We start from the raw sequence: 19,020 nt of genomic DNA, 5'->3' as shown, positions 1-19,020 counted from the left end.
TTGCAATATGATATATGGCTCCAGCACTGTGAAGATATTAAGGCTTTTAACTTTTTCAGCTCTTTGGAAAAATGTTAATGAAAATTAGGGAAAGATCTTTTTTAAAGCTGTGTAAAGATACGTTAAGCAGACCTGTTTGTGGATCCTTTGTTTACTATCATGCATGCTAAAATATTACAGATCTGAACTTGAATTTTAATATAAGGGATGGCTTTATTGCATATGCTAAGCAACTACATTTGGAGATTAGTTCCTCTAAATCTCATTTGTGGTAAGATATGATTTATGCTGCAAAATATGATTTATTAAGTATTTCTTGATAAAGTGGATGAACAAGATCTTTCTGGAGGCCAAAAATGTATTGATTTGTAATATAAGTGTCAGTAGCAAAGAGTAAAAAAAGAGGAGCTGAAGGGTACATTTATTGATATATATTTCATACATACTTTACTTGCTATAACATCTGTTAACAAAATCCACCTGACACATCCTTATATTTTGTTGTATGCCTGTGGCAGAGCTTTCCTTTGGCCTTTTGAAAATGGCAGCTTGTTAGTGACTGTTAGTTTGTACTGCAGTACCTACCTACATTGCATTGTGTTCCCACATGCACATGTTATAAAAGAATTCATTGACTTCATCTGAAATAACTTGCAGAACCCCTAAGCTTGATTATTAACATTTGGGTGGTTGATTTCAAAGGTGTTTGCTTGCACCTTTTCAACACAAATATCGATCAGCTATATAAAGTGAACTCTTCCTTTGTGGAAACTTGTCATTGTGGCTGAAAAACAACTTGTTGCCTTCTTGCAAACAGGCTTGAATAAGTTGGGGGAGAGGCTGTTGGGAGAGAGAAGGGAGAGCAGGGCTTGAGGTGAGCTCCCTGCTGTGAAAGGAGCACAGAAGAGGGGAGCAATTTACTCAGACTGTGGACAAGTGGGTCCAGTGCTGTAGTTTTGCATCAGCACAATAGGAATGCCGTGTTTACCACTATGGAAAAGCTGTATGTTTAGGAAATGCAAAGCTGTTCAGTGCTGCATGCCCAAATCCAATGAAATTCTTGGCTCTGACTGTGTGGCTAGCAGCTCCTTTTAGTATGTAGTATGTGATTTCTTTAAGCAAAGCTAAAATACTCCCTATGTGATGACAGTGTGTCTCACTCCTTTTCACTATCACCACCTGGCAATACTGTATTTTCTCATTTCTGTGTTGTCTTTCCTTGCTTATACTGAGTGCTATCTGTTAATGAACTACTTTAGGACCATGCCAAGATTACTAGAAATATGGCAGACCTGCCATTTCCATTTGCAGACCTGTTTCAGAGGCATCAAGTCAATACATAGGTTGTAATACTTGTTCTGATTGAAGTGAGTTTTCGTCCAACCAGTGTAATGATTGAGTACAGAGTAAGTAACATTGGAATGACTAGCTACATTAATTGCTCTTCTAGTAAAAGCAAAAAACACTTCAGTGAAGACTAGTAGTTGTTACAATGATAATTAACAGTAAAATTTACCTCTTTCTCAGAAAAGCTCTGTCCTGGTGCCCACTGATACCATTAAAAAAAGCATCATTAATATGTTATGTATTGATAAGTTGGTGTTCATGTTCCTTGTGCTCATAGTCAGATTTCAGGTTTGTGTTGGGTACTCGACCTTATCATTATGGTGTTATTACTATTATCATAGAACATGTGCATCGCCAGTAGTAATACCTAGAAACCTCAGCAAGCTGGTAAAAGATAGTGTTAAAAAAAAAAAGGGCTGGAGAGCAAAATTGAAGCACAAGGATTGAATGACCTACCAAGCACTGGAGGTCTTTGTCAGAGGTGGAATGGAAACTTCATTTCTGGCTTCAGTCTACTTAATTTTTAGGGACTTAGTCCTTTTTGTTTCATCTGCAAAGCAGACTGATTGCCATCTTTCCCTTCCTTCTTCTAGCAAAAGGTCAGATCTAATGCTCTTGTTCAGCACATCAGGAGGCACATCAAGTTTTTCAAACTCTACAGGCTCAGCGTAGGAGGGCAGCTGCCAGTAAAGTAACTGCAAGTGTCTGATATTTAGATATTTCACATCTGTAGGGAGATTGCTTTAAATAATTCTCTAAATGAAAAAGTTTCTCAAAAGTTTGCCTCTGTGCTCTTCAGCCTCATAGACCTCCCACTGACTTTAGTGGGCACTGGATTGGCCTATACAAGGAAAAGAAAAAAACCATTTGGATTTTGGAATAAACACTAGCTGAGCTAATAAATCCCAATAACTTTTTCATTGCCATGGCTGTGTGGGTCCCTGCCCCAGGGAACCTTTTTGCCTCCTCATCTCCCCTCATCGTTTAGGGAAATTTCCATACAGTATTGCACCGTGCCTTTCCCCTGGGCAGTCTTCATTCAGACCATGCATCTTCCAAAAACACCTTGAAAAACATAAAACAGAGCTATGGTGAACAGCCTGATACAGAATAAACTAAACTGCTAAGCAGCAGTGGGAGGCTATAACAAAACATGTATTCGGCAGCAGTGTCCTGCTACCCCTTTGCCTGGAAGGAAAAACAAATCTAAAAGCCACATTCTCAAATGGAGCTGGCTTGGGTACGTGGATTGGCAGGTAGCAACTAACAGTGTGAAGTGACTTCTGGCCCTTACTGGCTGCTTGCCTTGAGAGAGAAGGCGCCAGCCGTGCTCCCAGATGGAGGAGCAAGAGGGAGTCTAACATTGCAACACGTGAGGTTCCTCCCTAGATGCTGAGGCCCGACTGGCAGCTGATTCTCCAGCAAGGCTGGTGACAGCTTGAGGGAAGGGCATCTCACCTGTGCCATAGCAGCGTAAACTATGTGAGTCATGCCTTGGCACGCGTAATTCAACTGAATCAGGAGAACAGAGCCCCTACTCAAAGAAAGGGGGAAATGTAAGCAAATCCCAGCACACGGTTCAGAAATGCTGCTGGAGATATTTTCCACAGCAGCAACAGGAATAAAAAAGGCAGCAAATTCATCGGGGAGAAATACTTCAGTGGTGGTGCTTGCCTGAGCGGAAGCCTTTGCAGTTTTAAGATGGTTGGCTGGGTTCTCAATTGGTGTAAACCCATCCAGTGCTTTTGATTTCCTTGTAGTTAAGTTGTTTTGCAGAGGCTGAGAATCTTGCTTATACATCTGAATCCTGACTGTGAAGCATGAGCCTCTGAGAGATTCGTATCAAAACCTGATGGTTAATTAGCATATGGTGTTAAAAGCAGATCTAGTTTAAGTGAACAGCGCTTCAATGCACGTATCTAGATAGAGATTTGATCCTTGCTTCTAAAGAAGAAAAATGAGCCGGCTTGTCACAGCTCAACTCTGACAAAGTCCAACCCAAGAATAAAGAGTTGTGAAATAAACATGAAACCCCCTGAGAAATGGATAATTTCATGGTTATCAGTGAGGTTCTTAAGATTCTGATTTTCTGTGAAAATGTACACATTGACGTATGCTTATTAATACGTATATTCATCGTAAGAGTACATACCAGAACCAACCTGAAACCTTCTAAAGGTCCAGGAGTAATCCAGTCAGGGAATGACTGGATGGTCAGTAACATAAGACTTTTAGTAACCACTACATATACAGTAATTGGCTGCATTGAAAGTCTGTGTTGCAAATACAAAACTGTAGTTCATTTGTTGTGTAATGAACTTTGTTTCTTCTCCCACAATGCCAAAAGCTGTTGCCATGAACACTACAAAGTGCCGGTTTACTTGCTGTCAAGTCACTCTGGTTATTTACTATCCTGAACTCCTTGCCTCTTCATCCCTTTCCTTTGCATACAAAGGGAGAAAACTGAGAAAGTGTGAGTGTTGTTTTCTTACCCAAAAGAGGCGAGGGCTGTGTGAGTGAAACACTGATTTCCACAAGCAGCCATCAGAGAAATCTGCACAAATGGTGTGTGGCAGCAAAAGTCCATTGCCCAAACTCCCTTTCAGTGACAATGTGGAGGAACAGCAACCTTCAGGGTTGCTTGAAGTGGATACGTGGGGTATTTTGGAGGCAGTGCATTTTTGGTTCTAGCTGGTGTCAAGGGTGCAGGGTCTGCTGTCACACCATACAGGGACTAGCTGTATTTGCAGGCCTGCCTGTGACCTCTGTCCGATGGGGTGTGACAGAGAACACTTCTTCCAGCCCCAGTGAGAGCAGGTGGTGGTCCTGGCTTCCTTTGCTGCTTCACTGGGGCAAACTGTCATCTGGGAAAGTCCCAAGTCCTCCTCTGTTCCATCCGTCTTGCAAGGGGGGATGTCCTGATGATGGATGTGAGGTGCAGGTGCAGTTAAATAGGTCCTTTTCCCCCAGGATCTTTTCTTTCCTTTGCAGTCACAGTTGTGAAGCCCGTAGGGCTGTCTCGTTGGTGCGATGCGTTCATGACAGCTCAGACTGTTATGACAGTAGCACTGCCTGCCTGTTCCAGAGTTTCCCCCTTGAAAGATCCTTATTTAAAATCCTAGCCATCAAGCAGTCTAGTTAGCTAATTGTCAGAGCTTGTCATGCCATGTAATTAATTTTTGGACAGCGTTCAGATGCCTCTTCAAGAGCGCGTAAGGGTACGTGTGAAATTGCATATCTTCTGCCCTGTTACTGCAAGAATTGCCTCACACTTCTTGCTGGTTCAAACAGAGCCGTAGACATCATCGCTGTAGGTTTGGTGAAGGATGTAAGATTAGGAGCTTCTGTAACCTGATCCCACCAAAAAACCCTAGCTAACCTCACTGCCAGTGCAGGGCTTTGCTTACAACTGGCTGGGGATGACCAAAGGGGTTCTTTTAGTCTCCTCAACCTGCGGTTAGGAGCTTGCTTATTATAGTTTAGTAACTCTGTCCTGGAAGCACTGGCCTGAGAACAAGCAGCCCTCAAATCAAGGTCTCTGTATTGGATAGGAAGGATAAGGCTTCAGCATCATGGATTTGAGAGAGCCGTGCTGCTCACTACTTCTGATGCACAGACACGGTTGTTCAGGTAAACAAACTCCTTGTGCCTAAGTTTCCATGCGCTGCAAAGGCCAGTCTGTCCCTGCCTCTGGCTTTGTGAGGTGGGAATAAGCCCCAGAGCTTCAATGATCTTGTGAAAAATAAAAAGTGCCTCACACACAATGTATATTTTTTTTTTCTGGGAAAAATGCCAACATGCTGCTTCTAATTTTGAGGCATTGCCATCCTGAGTGCAGTCTATTGAATTTTGGGGTTGTTTTGTTTTTAAAGTCATGTTATAGAAATTAATGTCAACATGGAAGGTGTTATTTTGTTTAGAGAGTAATAACACAAAATCATCTTTGTGGTCCCCTAAATGCTCAAACATTATTGCAGCAGAATGTTTTGCTTTTAAACTCAGTGTGCAGCACCTGTGCTGTCCTTATTCATCCCAAGATTTTCAATAGCATCCTAGTGGAGGCAGAATAAAGCATGGCTCTTACTGGAGCCTCTCTTCTGTCAGAGCTCAGCATGGTCAAAAAATAAGCTTAAATCATGGCAAAGTTGTTGATGCCAATTCCTTTGAGCTGCTCTCAAACTGGGAGGAAATAGTCCTATTACACTCACAAAAAAATCTTAATCTGCTTTTATGTTATACTTCAGGAAGTGTAGACAAGCAGGGATCCAGGACTGTAATGTTTCTGTTAGAGGAATGCAGACTCCATCAACAGAGTCCTTGTGTGGATAAAACAAAACGTGCCAGAATTAAACTAGTAAAGCCTTGTAGTGGCTTCTGAACCTACCCATTTCTGTTTGTCATGCACATCTCTTACTTACTAAATACTGGCTCCTGTGCCCATAGCTGTGTGTTTCTCCCCTTCAGGAGCCCCTTTTGGGATTCAGGAGGCCCAGGTGAGATGACTGTGAGCTCTATATTCTGGTTATCACTTCTGGTGACAAGAGCTGTTTGTCTTGAAATTTCATAATCTTTGTCTAAAGGAAGAAACCTCCTTTCTCCTGATTGCTCTCCAGCAACCTCTGATTGACCGCATTTCAGACATGCCCAGTGACTCTTGGAGTTTCCTTTTCTACTTTTGATTTGTTTTAAGAGAGCATCTAGAAGTGCAGTTCATCTTCCTTGCTGATAAGTAAAAAGGAAGACAGGAGCAGGCTGTGCCATGGAAAGTACAAAATGTGGATATGAAAGGTAGAGGAAAAAAATGCTTTTCTTTGTGCTAAGATCTAGGGCCACAGAAAGATTTACAGCTGTGTAATTACAGGTGGAGTCTGTCAGAGGGCTGGCTGAATTTCTGTAGTAGCTCCCACTGATAGAAGGCTCCTGGTCTACCAGCAATGGCCTGTTCTTGTTCCCAATGGGCAATGTGCTCCCCTGGGTCCCTCACTGATTAGTGGCTTTCAGTGGCTGCAGTGGCCCCATGTAGATCAATCCCCAGCCAGTTTTCCATACCATTTGTGCTTCTCCACCAATTCTCAGGAGCTTGGGACATTATGGCCTCACATACTATTTTAGCTGACTGTTTAGTAAAAACCTTAATATTTTGAAAACTTGGGTGCAAATAGCATGTGAGCTCTCTACATTAGCTGATAAGTGGGGCCAGATGATCTTGACGTAATCCCTTTGACAAGGTGGGTAAATCCTACCTGCTGTTTGGTGAGAGCAGAGGAAAACCTGCAAGTTGGTATTTCCCTGCTGGGAAAAGCAGCCATAAGGGAACATTGCCAGGTTGAGCTCAAACCAATTATCTTATTATTGAGAACCACTGGGACTCCAGGAAGAAAAGAGGATGCTTTTGAAGTCAAGTCTGTCTGTTTATAAGCTTCAATAAGCAGCAGAGGCCAGACTGTCCCAAGGGCCAGGAAAAGGGGAACCTCTTGTGTAATTCCTCTGATCTGCAGGTTTTGTTATGTGGATTTTGTGATTTGTAGTTTAGGATTAAACAGACCAAAGACCTTTTAAGTATGGATTTCATTCTGCTGATTGTGTCATAGTCCACGCATGCGGAGCCAGCCAGTGTGCAGCAGACCCTTCATCAACTAATTAACTCGAGTTGTCAAGCTGCAATCAGTGAGCTACTCTCATACTAAAATAATAATGATAAATTCCTCTCATCTGAAGCAGTCAGCTTCCAGCTGCACGAGGCACGAGTTTGCATGATCTGTAACTTACTCCGTGAAGGAAAATCAGATTTGCACCTCTGTCTTGCCAAAGCCAATTTTGGCTTGGTTCCCTTTCTAGCGGAGCTTGTTGTTGGAGGAGCAGCTAAGGTCTGGCCAGGATTATGGCAGGATTCATAATGGGGCTAATAGCTGCCATCAGCCTGCCGGATGCAGTGTGCTGCACCGGGGTGAGTCCTGCTCATTTCACAAGGAGTGTAGGAGTGGAGAATGTGTGCCCTCTCTGTGCCAAGCCAGGGGAATTTCACACTGCTAGAGCTTGTGATTGGGGAATTTCAGTTGTTTATTGATAAGCTGATGTTTATTGGTTTCTTTTGGGTTGCATTTTAAAAAATTAGTCTGAAAGGGTTGTGTTTCTGTTTAAATTCTTCCCATGGTTATTTTGTGAGGCAAGAAAGGTGCTGCATATTACACTATAGGACAGAGTCTAAGACCTGGCTGAAGGAACAGGTGTCCAGAATGCCTTTGGGACCACTTGTCTGACCCACAGAGCTGGCAGGCCAGCAGGGAGCCCTCACGCTCTGGTGAGGATGTCAGCTCTTCTCTCTGCTCCCAGTTCTTGGAGCTTTAATGTCCTGTTACATCTGTCCCGTCATACTTAGCATACCTATCCTGTCTTAAACAGCTCAATAAAGAAATCCAATTCCACAGCGGTGAAAGGAGTCCTGGATTCAACCCTCCTGCCTCTTGGTCTTACATTAAAAGAAAATTTAAAGTGTATTGATCATCTGCATATGACCAATTTATAGCAGTCCTGCTCACATCAGTATCCAGGCATCAATGGGGACAGAAGCTTGCTCCAAGATTTGCCTGGCCTATGAGCAGTCACAGACCCTTGAGGTGTTGAGATTGGAACAGCACCTTGCAGTGATTTCAGTGTGTTTTGGATCAGGCTCCAAACATGGTATGCTGTTTGAGCCAGGCAGCGAGTATATTTATCTTCTGGGTTTTTTTCACTTTTTGCTCTTGCAGATGCATTCAGCATCTTGATTCTTGGCATGTGCAAAGCAGCAGAGGCACAGTTTTGGCTTTGTGATGTGTCTGACCCCTATAGGAGTTGGTAGAGTTGTGTTACAGTTTGTTTAGCTTTTCAATTTCCAAGCAAAATGAAAGCAAACAAAAAAGACTATTTGTTTACTTTATCCAGACAGACTTTGACCAAGGAATTTGTGTAGTCTTCTAAGAAAGAATAACTACTTTTTACTGTAATGAATCTCTTTGCACAGTGTAAACATAACAAATAGAAATTAAAAGTACAGTTTACCCTACAGCATAGTTTTGGGAGACACTTATAAAAGGCTATAAAGCATCTTAATTAAAGTTTTATAGGCTCATACTTATGCATTATTTGAGAGAAATGTCATTAGCAATATCAGAGCTATGCAGAAACTTAATATGGTCTTCAGATACCTGGAAATATGAGTAAAATAAAGATGCTTCTAAGGAGGACCTCCTTTCCTATCAAATAAGAAATCCTGTCTAAAGGCAAAAATGCAGAATACAAAAATCAGGAGGTCTGGTTCTTCTTTCTGCATTCCCTGCCTTCTCTGAAAATGATCACAGAATAGATATCCTTTTTTTTTTTTGTGGAAATGCTTCTAATAGCTTTTCAGTTGGCTTTTTGATCTGGTGCAGAAATAATTTTTTAGTATATAAATCTGCCTTCATAAAAATCCCCATAAATATAACACAGTAAACAAACTGTTTGGAGGTCAGACCGCAGAAGAGGTTGACCTTGCATTTTTAGCAGTTTAATGTACGCTAGGGCTTAGATTTAGCAGGATTAAATTTTGCAAAGGTCCTGTGCCAAGTGTTTCTTACAGAGTAGGAATATCTGAAAGCCTAGTGTGAACCAATAGGAAACACTGAGCACAAAAATTTAGGTGAAATTTAGGCACAAATTTGGTTTTGATTAAATCCAGAATCTTAGCCAGTGTGCAAAATGGGTGATGACTTTAAAGACTTAACATATGCTTTGGAGGTAGCTTTTCAATAAGAGCATCTAAATTCAGGCACTTATTATTTTTCATTCTTTATCATTAAAGCTCTAAGTTATGTCCTTATTTCTATCCAAACAAAGCCCCACTTTTAAAGTTTAATGGTGTTAAGCACCTTAATACATAGGGGTGAGTTCCTCTTTTTTTTTCCTTCCTTTTAGACAACTCGAATTTGCTGAATTAGGGCCTCTGTATTGTCTTTGGTAACTGAGTTTAGGTATGTTTTCCAAAAGGGTATCACATCTGTGCTGCCTTAAAATACAAGTGCCTCTTCCTTCTCTGTAGATGTACCCTTCCTTAGGAAAATGAGCTTATTTATAGATTTTGATAGTGAAATTTAAAAAGAGCCAGATTTTGGTGATGTGAACATGTAAATACAGATGCATGGTTTCCAGTGCAGATGACACTTTTTCTTCCAAAAGAGCATTTTTATTCCAAGCATTGTCACTGGTACATTCACTAGTGTATCTTTTAGGAGTGTAAATCCTAGGCTGTAATTTTAAATTGTTTACCTGTATGTAGTATCTGTTCAAAAATACATATTTGAAAGTATGTCTGCTGGTAGCACTCTGACTCTTCACTATTATGAGTGCTCAGAATGGCAAAGCACAAAGCCAAAGCTTGTGCTTCTAACGAGATTTTTTTTTTTTATAGCAGAAGTTCCTTTCTTTTTGCGTGAATGCTTACAGAGATGTCAGGTATAAGATATCCATTGCTGTTTACTTCTACTATGTGGGGCGATATAAGCCCTGTGATTCCTTACAACGTCAGGAAAAAGAACAATAGCTGATAATATATAACAATATATATGGCCAGTTACATTTTCCATGTACGGGTCCGTTCCATTTTAATATCACAATATTTAATCACCACCTAGTGTTTTTGTTTATTATTCCCTTTCAAATACTCTTAAATTTGCTGCAGTCTCTTTAATACTTTGGTTTTAATTTTAAGCTCTCCCCAGCACAGCTTGCATTGTAAGAAGTGCACTGAGTTAGTGTTACAGAACTTCCATGTCGTAAAAAATAATGTCTGTTTGCTTATTCCAATAAGTTGTTATCTTTCAAGATGAAAAGGACATCTATTGCTCCCTTAGGGGTTTCATTTTCAGTCCTTTTTTGGAAAAAGTATATTTACCTTTAAGCTAGGATTTTGGAAGGAGCCTAAGGGAGCTAAGAACAAATTGAGGTCTTTTGGCTATGAAGAGAAAGACGCCGACCCAGCAGCGCAGCAGCAGAGATCACTTCTCCAGCCTGTCTGCTGTCTTGGCGTGCTTGCTCACATCTATTGACTTGAGCTGCTGGTAGGAGGGCTTCTTACTCCATTTCAAACCACCTGAACTAACTTTGCTTGTTTTGGCTGAAGGCACCTCCTAGCCAGCTCCACAGGTAGATCTGTGAAGCAGTAGCCTCAAAGATGTGTGCTCACAGAGCAATTCTTTCCACTACAGCAGCTCTGTACAGAGTCCAGCTTGACCTGCAGCCTTTTAAACACCGCATTTCTCCTGCTTTATATACAGTCCCACTCATGAAAGCATTTAAGTGTGTGCTTACTATTTAAATACATGAATATCTCAATGCAGTGAAAACTGTAGGTGAATACCTCACTGAAATGGGCTCTCTGTGACCTGATTCTCAAAAGTGCTGAGCGCTCGGATCCCTGTGAGGTCAGTGAACGTTGCTGAACCGTCATTGCTTTGGAAATGGAGCTGAAACGCAGTTATATGAACTTTACTTCACGCTCATCTGCTTGCAAAACCCTAGCCCTGTTTTTGAGGGTACAAGATAAGAGGGGAAATCTGTTTTGAATATTCAAGGAAAAAAATCTGTGAAGAAGTTAAAAGGCAGACACTAGTTAGGGAACATTAATGAATCTTTGAATTTTTCTAAGTCATTGTTTTGTTTTGTTTGCTTCTGCTTTAAAATACCTGCTTTCACAAACCATCAGAACTGTGTAGTTTAAAGACGTTCACGTCTGATTGATTGCTTTATACTTGACAGAAAGATCCTGAGTACCACGTGTCTGTTTGAAGTGGCATTTCTTTGAACGTCAGCTGATCTCTCAGGTTAGAGAAAATAACCTGATTTTAAGAAAACTAGCACATAAATTGCATTCATGCTGCTAAGACCTGCTGACACTGCAAAGACAGGTCTTGACAAAGTTTTCTTTGGGCCACAACTCATCTTGTATGAGGTGTCAGGTGAATTCTTTATTTCTGTTCTTTCATTCTTTATTGCTGAGGGCATTGGCAGAGGAACAGGGCTTCTGCTTCTCCAGGAGTTCAGTGACTGGCACTGCTTGTCTTTCTCCTGCAGCAATAATCCTCTCTGTCCAGGATCTAAATATGCAGAATTTGCTGGGGAAACAGGGAATCTCCTAAGTCAAAATTTTTATTATTGGACAAATGAAAACATTGGCAAAGAATAGGATGACAAAAGCCCAGAAAGCATGAAAGGCAAGGGAGCTCGGTTGTGAACAGGGTTTTGGGACCCAATCCCAAGTAATTTTTTTAAGAGATTTTTTTTGTTTAGTCTAACTTGGCACCAGCTGTTCACGTGCATGTACATTCTCATCACTGCTTGAACATGTAGATGCTCAAATACGGGTGCAGGAAATGCTGTCAGTGCAAGCAGTGCATGTACCAATACCTGTGTGTCTAAATACTGTGTTCAGTTTTGGGTCCCTCACTGCAAGAGTGACATTGAGGTTCTGGAGTGTGTCTAAAGAAGAACAAAGCTGGTGAGGGGTCTAGAGAATAAGTCTTATGGGGAGCAGCTGAAGCAATTGGGGTTTAATACCTGTGTGTCTAAATACTGTGTTCAGTTTTGGGTCCCTCACTGCAAGAGTGACATTGAGGTTCTGGAGTGTGTCTAAAGAAGAACAAAGCTGGTGAGGGGTCTAGAGAATAAGTCTTATGGGGAGCAGCTGAAGGAATTGGGGTTTTTTAGCTTGGAGAAAAGGAGGCTGAGGGGAGACCTTATTGCTCCCTACAATTACCTGAAAGCAAGTTGTAGTGAGGTGAATGTTGGTCTCTTTTCCCAAGTAGGAGGTGATAGGACAAAAGGAAATGGCCTCAAGTTTTGCCAGGGGAGGTTTAGACTGGATATTTGGAAAGTGTTATCATGCATTGGAGTAGGGTTCCAGGGAAGTGGTTGATTCACCATCTCTGGAGGTATTTAAAAGTTGTATAGATGTAGTGCTGAGGGACATGGTTTAGAGGCAACTTGGCAGTGCTAGGTTAACGGTTAGACTTCATGATCTTAAAGGCTTCTCCTAACCATAGCAATTCTATGATTCTAGTCTTTGAATGCACAGATAGAGGTGATGAAAACCGTTATGCAGATGAGAGCACATAAACCTCACTGCTTTTTCTGCAAAAGTAACTTGTGCACAGGCTTAAATAAGGAGCATTGCAAATCATACCCAAAATATTTTCTCTATGTCTATGATTATGTTATTTCCATAGCAACTAATTATGCCATAAACCAAAGATCATGACTTCAGGTGGCATGTGAGCAGAAGGAGATGAGCTATTAAGTATTGAAGATCCTTTTTTTCATGCAAATTTCTTATTTATAAAGGAAAAAAAATAAAGAAAATGAAAAAAACCCACCCTGAAGTAGGATATATAAATGAAATTGCTTCTGACTGGCTTATTTTTTCAAAGTTTTGTTGGAGGCATCAGTAAATCTGCCTCAAAAAAGAGTTGCATAGCTGAGGAAGTCTCTAGAACACGTGATTCTTTCTCCTGTCCATGCAATTCAGGGCTCAACCACTTTCCAGCAAATATAGCCTTTTACAGATAATTAAATTGCTAATGAATGAGCAAGAAACCTGGTAATCATAGGGAAGGCATGGGATCTTATGTATGCAATAAGTTTGAGTTTTCAGTGAAACATGCGATTCTCTGCTTGACTTGTATTGGTATTTCTTTCTACAATAAAAGGTTGTTGGGAGATCCTCAGCTTATAGCCCCATGGTAATAGCCCTTGAGCTGGAGGACCTGCTGCCCAGAGTAGGACTGATGTTTGATTTACGTGTTTCTTATGGGGCTCCTTTGACATTTCTTGCTTGCTTATGGTTCAGGAACTGGTTTTATGGCTCCAAGTCTGATCCACTTGCACCTCTCTTAAAGCCTTCGGCAACGCATGGCAGCACAGGCTCTTTACACCACAGGAATTCTTAGGAGAGAGTAGGATTTAGGGAGGAAACTCCTTGTTTGCTGCTTCTTTGCTCTGTCTGGGCTGTCAGAAAGGGGGTTGACATGCAGGGACACTGCCACCACATTTCTCCATTGCTTACCCTGTGGATGGAGATGCAGAGAGGTAATTGTGCAACGCTGACTCAACGCCTAGAACCGCCAGCATGTTCATAGAATCATAGAATGATTTGGGTTGGAAGAGACCTTGAAAGGTCATCTAGTTAAACACATCTGTAATGAGCAGGGACATCTTCAGCTAGAACAGGTTGCGTAGAGCCCTGTCCAACCTGACCTTGAATGTTTCCAGGGATGGGGCATGGGGCATGTATGCCCTCTCTGGGTAACCTCTTCCAGTGTTTCACCACCTTCATCGTAAAAAATTTCTTTTTTATATCTAGTCTGAATCTACCTTCTTTTAGCTTAAAACCATTACTCCTTGTCCTACAGGCCCTGCTAAAACATCTGTCCCCATCTTTCTCATAAGCCCCCTTCAATTACTGAAAGGCTCCAGTAAGCTCTCCCTGGAACCTTCTCTTTTCCAGGCTAAACAATCCCAACTCTCTCAGTCTGTCCTCACAGGAGAGGTGTTTCATCCTTCTGATCATTTTTGGGGCCCTCCTCTGGACCTGATCTTATACATCCATGTCTTTCCTGTGCTGAAGACTCCAGAGCTGGACGAGGCACTCCAGGTCCCACCAGAGCAGAGCAGAGCAGAGGGGCAGAATCACTTCCCTTGACCTGCTGGCCATGCCTCTTTTTATGCACCCCAAGCTATGGTTGGCCTTCTGGGCTGCAAGCACATATTGCTGGCTCCTGTCCAATTGTTCATCCACCAGTACCCCCAAGTCCTTCTTGGCAGGACTGTTTCCAATCCCTTTGTCCCCCAGCCTGTATTGATACTGGGGATTGCACCAACCCAGGTGCGGGATTTTGCACTTGGCCTTGTTGAACCTCCTGAGTTTAATACGAGCCCACTTCTCAAGCTTGTCGACGTCGCTTCGGATGGCATCTTGTCCCTCAGGCATGTCAACAGTGCCACTCAGTTTGGTGTCATCTGCAAACTTGCCAAGGGTGTGCTCAATCCCACGGTTTATGTCATTGATGAAGATATTAAACAGTACTGGCCAGGGCTGAGCAGAGACTGCAGACCTACAGTAGTGTGAGGCTGCCAGGTTAAAAATCGTATCCTCACTCCCCTTGCCTTGTGCTTTTAGTCATTTATATTTATGCAAAATGAATATAGAAAAGCAAACAAATTAAAGACTCCATTAGAAGGGTTTTTTTCCTCCTAAGCCAAAACAGCCAGCCTGGCCCTGAACTTAGATTCACCCTCCAGTCAGAAGAGGTAATGTTTCTCTTAGTCCTTGGAAGAGGTACATTTTTTTTTACATAGCCCGCATCTCTGAATCAAATGTAACCAAAAACTAGCTGCAAAGAGCGCACTGGGGGGTACAGAAGGGACTGTTCGCTGGGCACATTGCTGAAGAAGGGCACAGGCAATGCCAAACAGTTTTCATAATGCTTTTATGTGATGATCTCTTTATGTACATGAAATTTAAAAGTTAACCACTTGGAGTGTATTTATCAATTGATCACCTGTAGCTGATTGTAATGCTGTGGCACAAAGTTAATAACCCACAAAAAGCTCCTGTTCTTGCAGTAATATTTAATCTTAGACATTTTGTTCACCAAAACTACTGGGAAAGACTATCATCTCTCATGTAAGTGCCTTTGCATACACCCCTGTTGCAAAACAGGAGCAGTTGTCACATACTACCCTGTATTTATACAGTATATTTCAGTAATAGCTTCTAGTAGGACTTTTTAAAATTTATTTTATTTTGTGATCACTTCTTAACAGTTTTTGAGATGCTTACAAACACACTACTGAGGTTAATGCAAAGTGGGTTATTTCATTAGAAGGATGGAGCAGGTGTGCAGAGTTTTGAATACAGTGACAGGAGGCATTTTTAGAGGGAAAGCCAGTGCAACCATTAAAGGACTAATGAGACTAAATTAATGAGGAGGTGTGTTAGTGGCTGCATTTTGTGTACCCTGAAGGGGCTCGTGTTTTGTGATCGTGGAGCAAGAAGAGAAAGCGGCATTCAAAATGGATAAAAGGAAGGCCTGATCCAAAGTGGTATTAGAAGGCCTGTTGGGTTCAGTTGATGGGTCCTTTGGGTCCAGAGGTGTCACACAGTGAGGCATGAGGAGGGGAAGCCCTGGATGTGGGACAGGGAAAGAAGCAGCTGGGTCTGGAAAAACAGAGTGCACTGAAGGAGGACCCAAAGCAAGCAGGAGGTAGAAGAGGCCCAGTTTGGGCTCCCACCCAGACTACAAAGACAGGCAGGTTCTTTAGGGATCCCCAGTAGAACATTTTGCCACACTAACCATCACTTGAGCTCAGAGCACACACACAAAGGTCACTTCAGGCCTTGGCATTGGCAGTGTCACTGTCGCGGGGATCAGGGCCCGGCAGCACTGCCCGGCCTCAGCCCCAGCTGCGACTCACTGCAGCCACTGAAGCCTGTAAAGGGGAGTGAGGCCATGACCAGCCCACCTACAGGTAATGGTCACCTGCCCTGCAAGGTGGTGGAACAGGGGCGGAGAGTGCCGGTCACAGCAACGAGAACAAACAAGGGGATGGGGAGCAGATTTGGCCACGGGAGATAGAAGCATGGTGTGGGGCCTGTGGTGACTGCCAGTGCAGGGTGTGGTGGCAGGTGGGAAGCGTGGGCAGCTGAACAAGTACGTGTGTGTCTTCAGGTGATAGCTGACACCTTGGAGGGAGAAAGGGTAACGCAGTTAACAGATCTACTGCTGATGCACAAACATTTTACAGTTTCTGTCTCTTGCCTGGAGCTCATCTGACATTGTTGGAGTGCTGCCTCTCCTCTTTCAAGGCCAGGGTTTAGGCTGGAGACATTGAAGGGTTACCGGCTCTCCACTCAACGCGGCAGGGACAGAGTTGTCACAACCTAAATGGTAGCGTGCTACCAGAATCAATACAGATTGAACCTCTGCCAGCGAGACTGCACAGTGCTTGATTTCTTGTGTAGGGGAATCAATATGAATTGGCTACAGGATGGGAATATACAGATGCAGCCAGGGAGAGAAAAAGTAGATGGAAAGCTGAGGGGAACAGAGGTGATCAGTCATTAACAAAAAGTTTTGTGGAAGCTATAATTCATCTGCCCCTTGAGTCACCCTTGTGGACATAATGGCCCAGCGATGCAATGCTTCTGAGGTTTATTCTTCTTGGTTCATGTAAGTATGACTTTATAATAACAGCTTAAATGTTGCTATGGGTCCTAGCACATCCCTGCCCCTTTCATCCAGTTCCCACCAGGGATGGGCAAAAGTAGAGTACATCAGCCCTTCTCCTTTTTTTGCTTTTCCCCAGTTCCCACGTAGGGTGTTACTCCATCCAAGCACATCATCCAGGCACAGTTAGCCTGCTGGTACAATCTAACTGTCTCAAGGATTTCCCATTTAAGCTAGTGACTCTAACTGGGTTTCCTAGCATGGAAGATTTAATAAAAGAATTATTCTGGAGATGTATAATGTCAGTATCCCTAATGACTCTGTTTCTAATTAGCTGTTAATATTGGCATGAGAAAGAACAAGAGCGATGACTTGAGAGCTAAATTTTACACTAAAGTGGCTTTGGAAAGGTGTCATTTCAATGAGGTGTGCTAAGGGATGGTGGCAAAAGGAGGAGTGCCCTTTATTGTAAGTGTTGTGTGGGACCTCTGCCTTCCTCACGCATTTTTCTGCATCTATCTGAAACATACCCACTGTGTGTCAATGTTTACTGTTTTTTATTTAAAAGCAGCATTTAGAAACTCTCGCTTCTACCTCAGATCTTGGCTTTGTAAATTATTCCACCCATATTAAGGACTGAATTATCTTGGGAATTCATGATTTCTTGCCTTAAGGAAAGGTGAAATCAATTGATTTCTGCTCCTTTTCTTATCTAGCTAGCAGTAAGTGAGCTGCTTTTGAGTCTTCAGATGTCTAGTTTACAGTAAATATGCCAAATTGGCCTCTGTTATGTACTTGCGATACTGTGGGCACCCTTGCTAAATAATGATTATCTGACTTGACACTGTTACAGCATAATGTGTGTACAGAGCTGTACGCAGATTTTCTTTTTACCATTTAATCTGGAGCTTTGTGCGTAGGCATTTCTGTATACTGACAGGGGACATGGACACCATTTGAATCACCTTTGGATTTCCATTGCCAAACTGGTTAACTATATAGACAAGGAAGAAGATTGGTGGAAGAACTGTTTGGTGCCATAGGAAAAATAAATGGTGTATTGGAAACTCAGACCGAGAACAGATCTGTTTGCCTGGGGCCATCTTTATGTCCTAGAAAGGAGGACTCCTTTCTGGGGGCAGAGTTTATGCTGTGCAGAAAAGGGAGGGAGGAAGAGCAGAAGAGCGAGCTCTATCGTGGCTATGAAGTATGTCTCTTGTTAGAGGTAGGGAAATTAAAAGTGGAAAAGTTGTAAGTCATCCCAAATTGTTGAAACAGATGGCACAGGAGTTATTACCCCTGTGTTCTGTGCTAAAGTTCTTTCTCTCTAAAGGTTGCACCAGGTATGGCCAGTGTATTTATAGTTTGCAGAGGAAATGAAGGGAAATAGACTCTAGCTTTGCAGTTTGTAAATTAACACAATTAGAGGGTAGTTTGCAAGGGTGAACTGCTCAGGCTATGTGCAAAACCAGCTCATTTTACTTTTACTAATTTGTTCTTTAATTAATTAGTGCCTGTGTTCATTTGTGCTGAGACTGGCAAGATGCTTCATGCAAGAAACCTGTTTTCATCGTGATTAATTCTGAGCTGGGGCAAGCCTTTTAAAAAAAATATTAGCCAGCCATCTCCTCACTTAGCTCCTGGAGCTTATGGTAAAAATCATAAGGCAGACGGATGATGAGAGCAGGGAGGCAGAGACAGGCCATCCCATTTTACAGGTAAGGAGGTTGCACACATGGAGATGAACTGATTTACCTGCACAGGGAATTTAGGGCAAAGATGGTAAATGACTCCTGTTTTCCTGAGTGTTAATACTGTAATTACCACAGGTTCAGCCAGATTTTTCATTTCTGAAAAAGTTGTGTGGCAGATTTTCAACTCTCTAGTGCCTGTGGGAGTAGGTAGATTTTAGGGAAGAGCTCCCCAGCGTATGGAGTATGATGCTGTTCAGAGTAACCTGACAGGGAGAGACAGGCTGCTAGAGAAGCAAATGAGCCGGCCATGCGTTTTGCTGAGTGATGCTTTTGTGGGACCGAGTAAATGATGAAAATCCCGGTGATGCGTCTGCAGCGGAACGAGCAAACCTTCCGGCAGGGGAAGCACGGCCTGCTCTGACCCCGCGCCCCCCACAGCATCCCAAACGCTTACGCGCAAGACATTTTTACAACAGCTACTTATTCCCGTTGCTTTGGGCAGCGCTGCCCGTGTATCCGGGCAGCCCCTGTTGAGCCAGCCGCACGCCAGGCTCCGTCTCCAGCCGTTACTCCCCGCTCAGAGTTTCGGAGCGCGGCGGGGCGGGGGCGGGGGGGGGGCGGGGGGGGGGGGGGGGGGGCGCTGAGGCCGGTTTCCGCCATGTCGGCGCTGGGCCCGCAGCCCTGGGGGAGCGGCGGAGAAACCCGGCCTGGGCCGGAGCAGCCGGGATGGGAGGCTGGAG

General features: G+C 42.9%; 1 protein-coding gene across 3 annotated transcripts in view; it reads left to right on the top strand.

Moving 5' to 3' along the window:
- TSPAN4 (tetraspanin 4) overlaps positions 1-19,020 on the top strand; it is a 367,797-nt gene that overhangs the window by 144,183 nt on the left and 204,594 nt on the right. The window lies entirely within an intron of this gene.

Source organism: Calidris pugnax, unplaced genomic scaffold (genome assembly GCF_001431845.1).
Source record: "Calidris pugnax isolate Ruff unplaced genomic scaffold, ASM143184v1 scaffold211, whole genome shotgun sequence".
NCBI classification, from domain to species: domain Eukaryota; kingdom Metazoa; phylum Chordata; class Aves; order Charadriiformes; family Scolopacidae; genus Calidris; species Calidris pugnax.
Note: the sequence above shows the minus strand (reverse complement) of the source record. Positions and strands in the feature narration are given on the sequence as shown.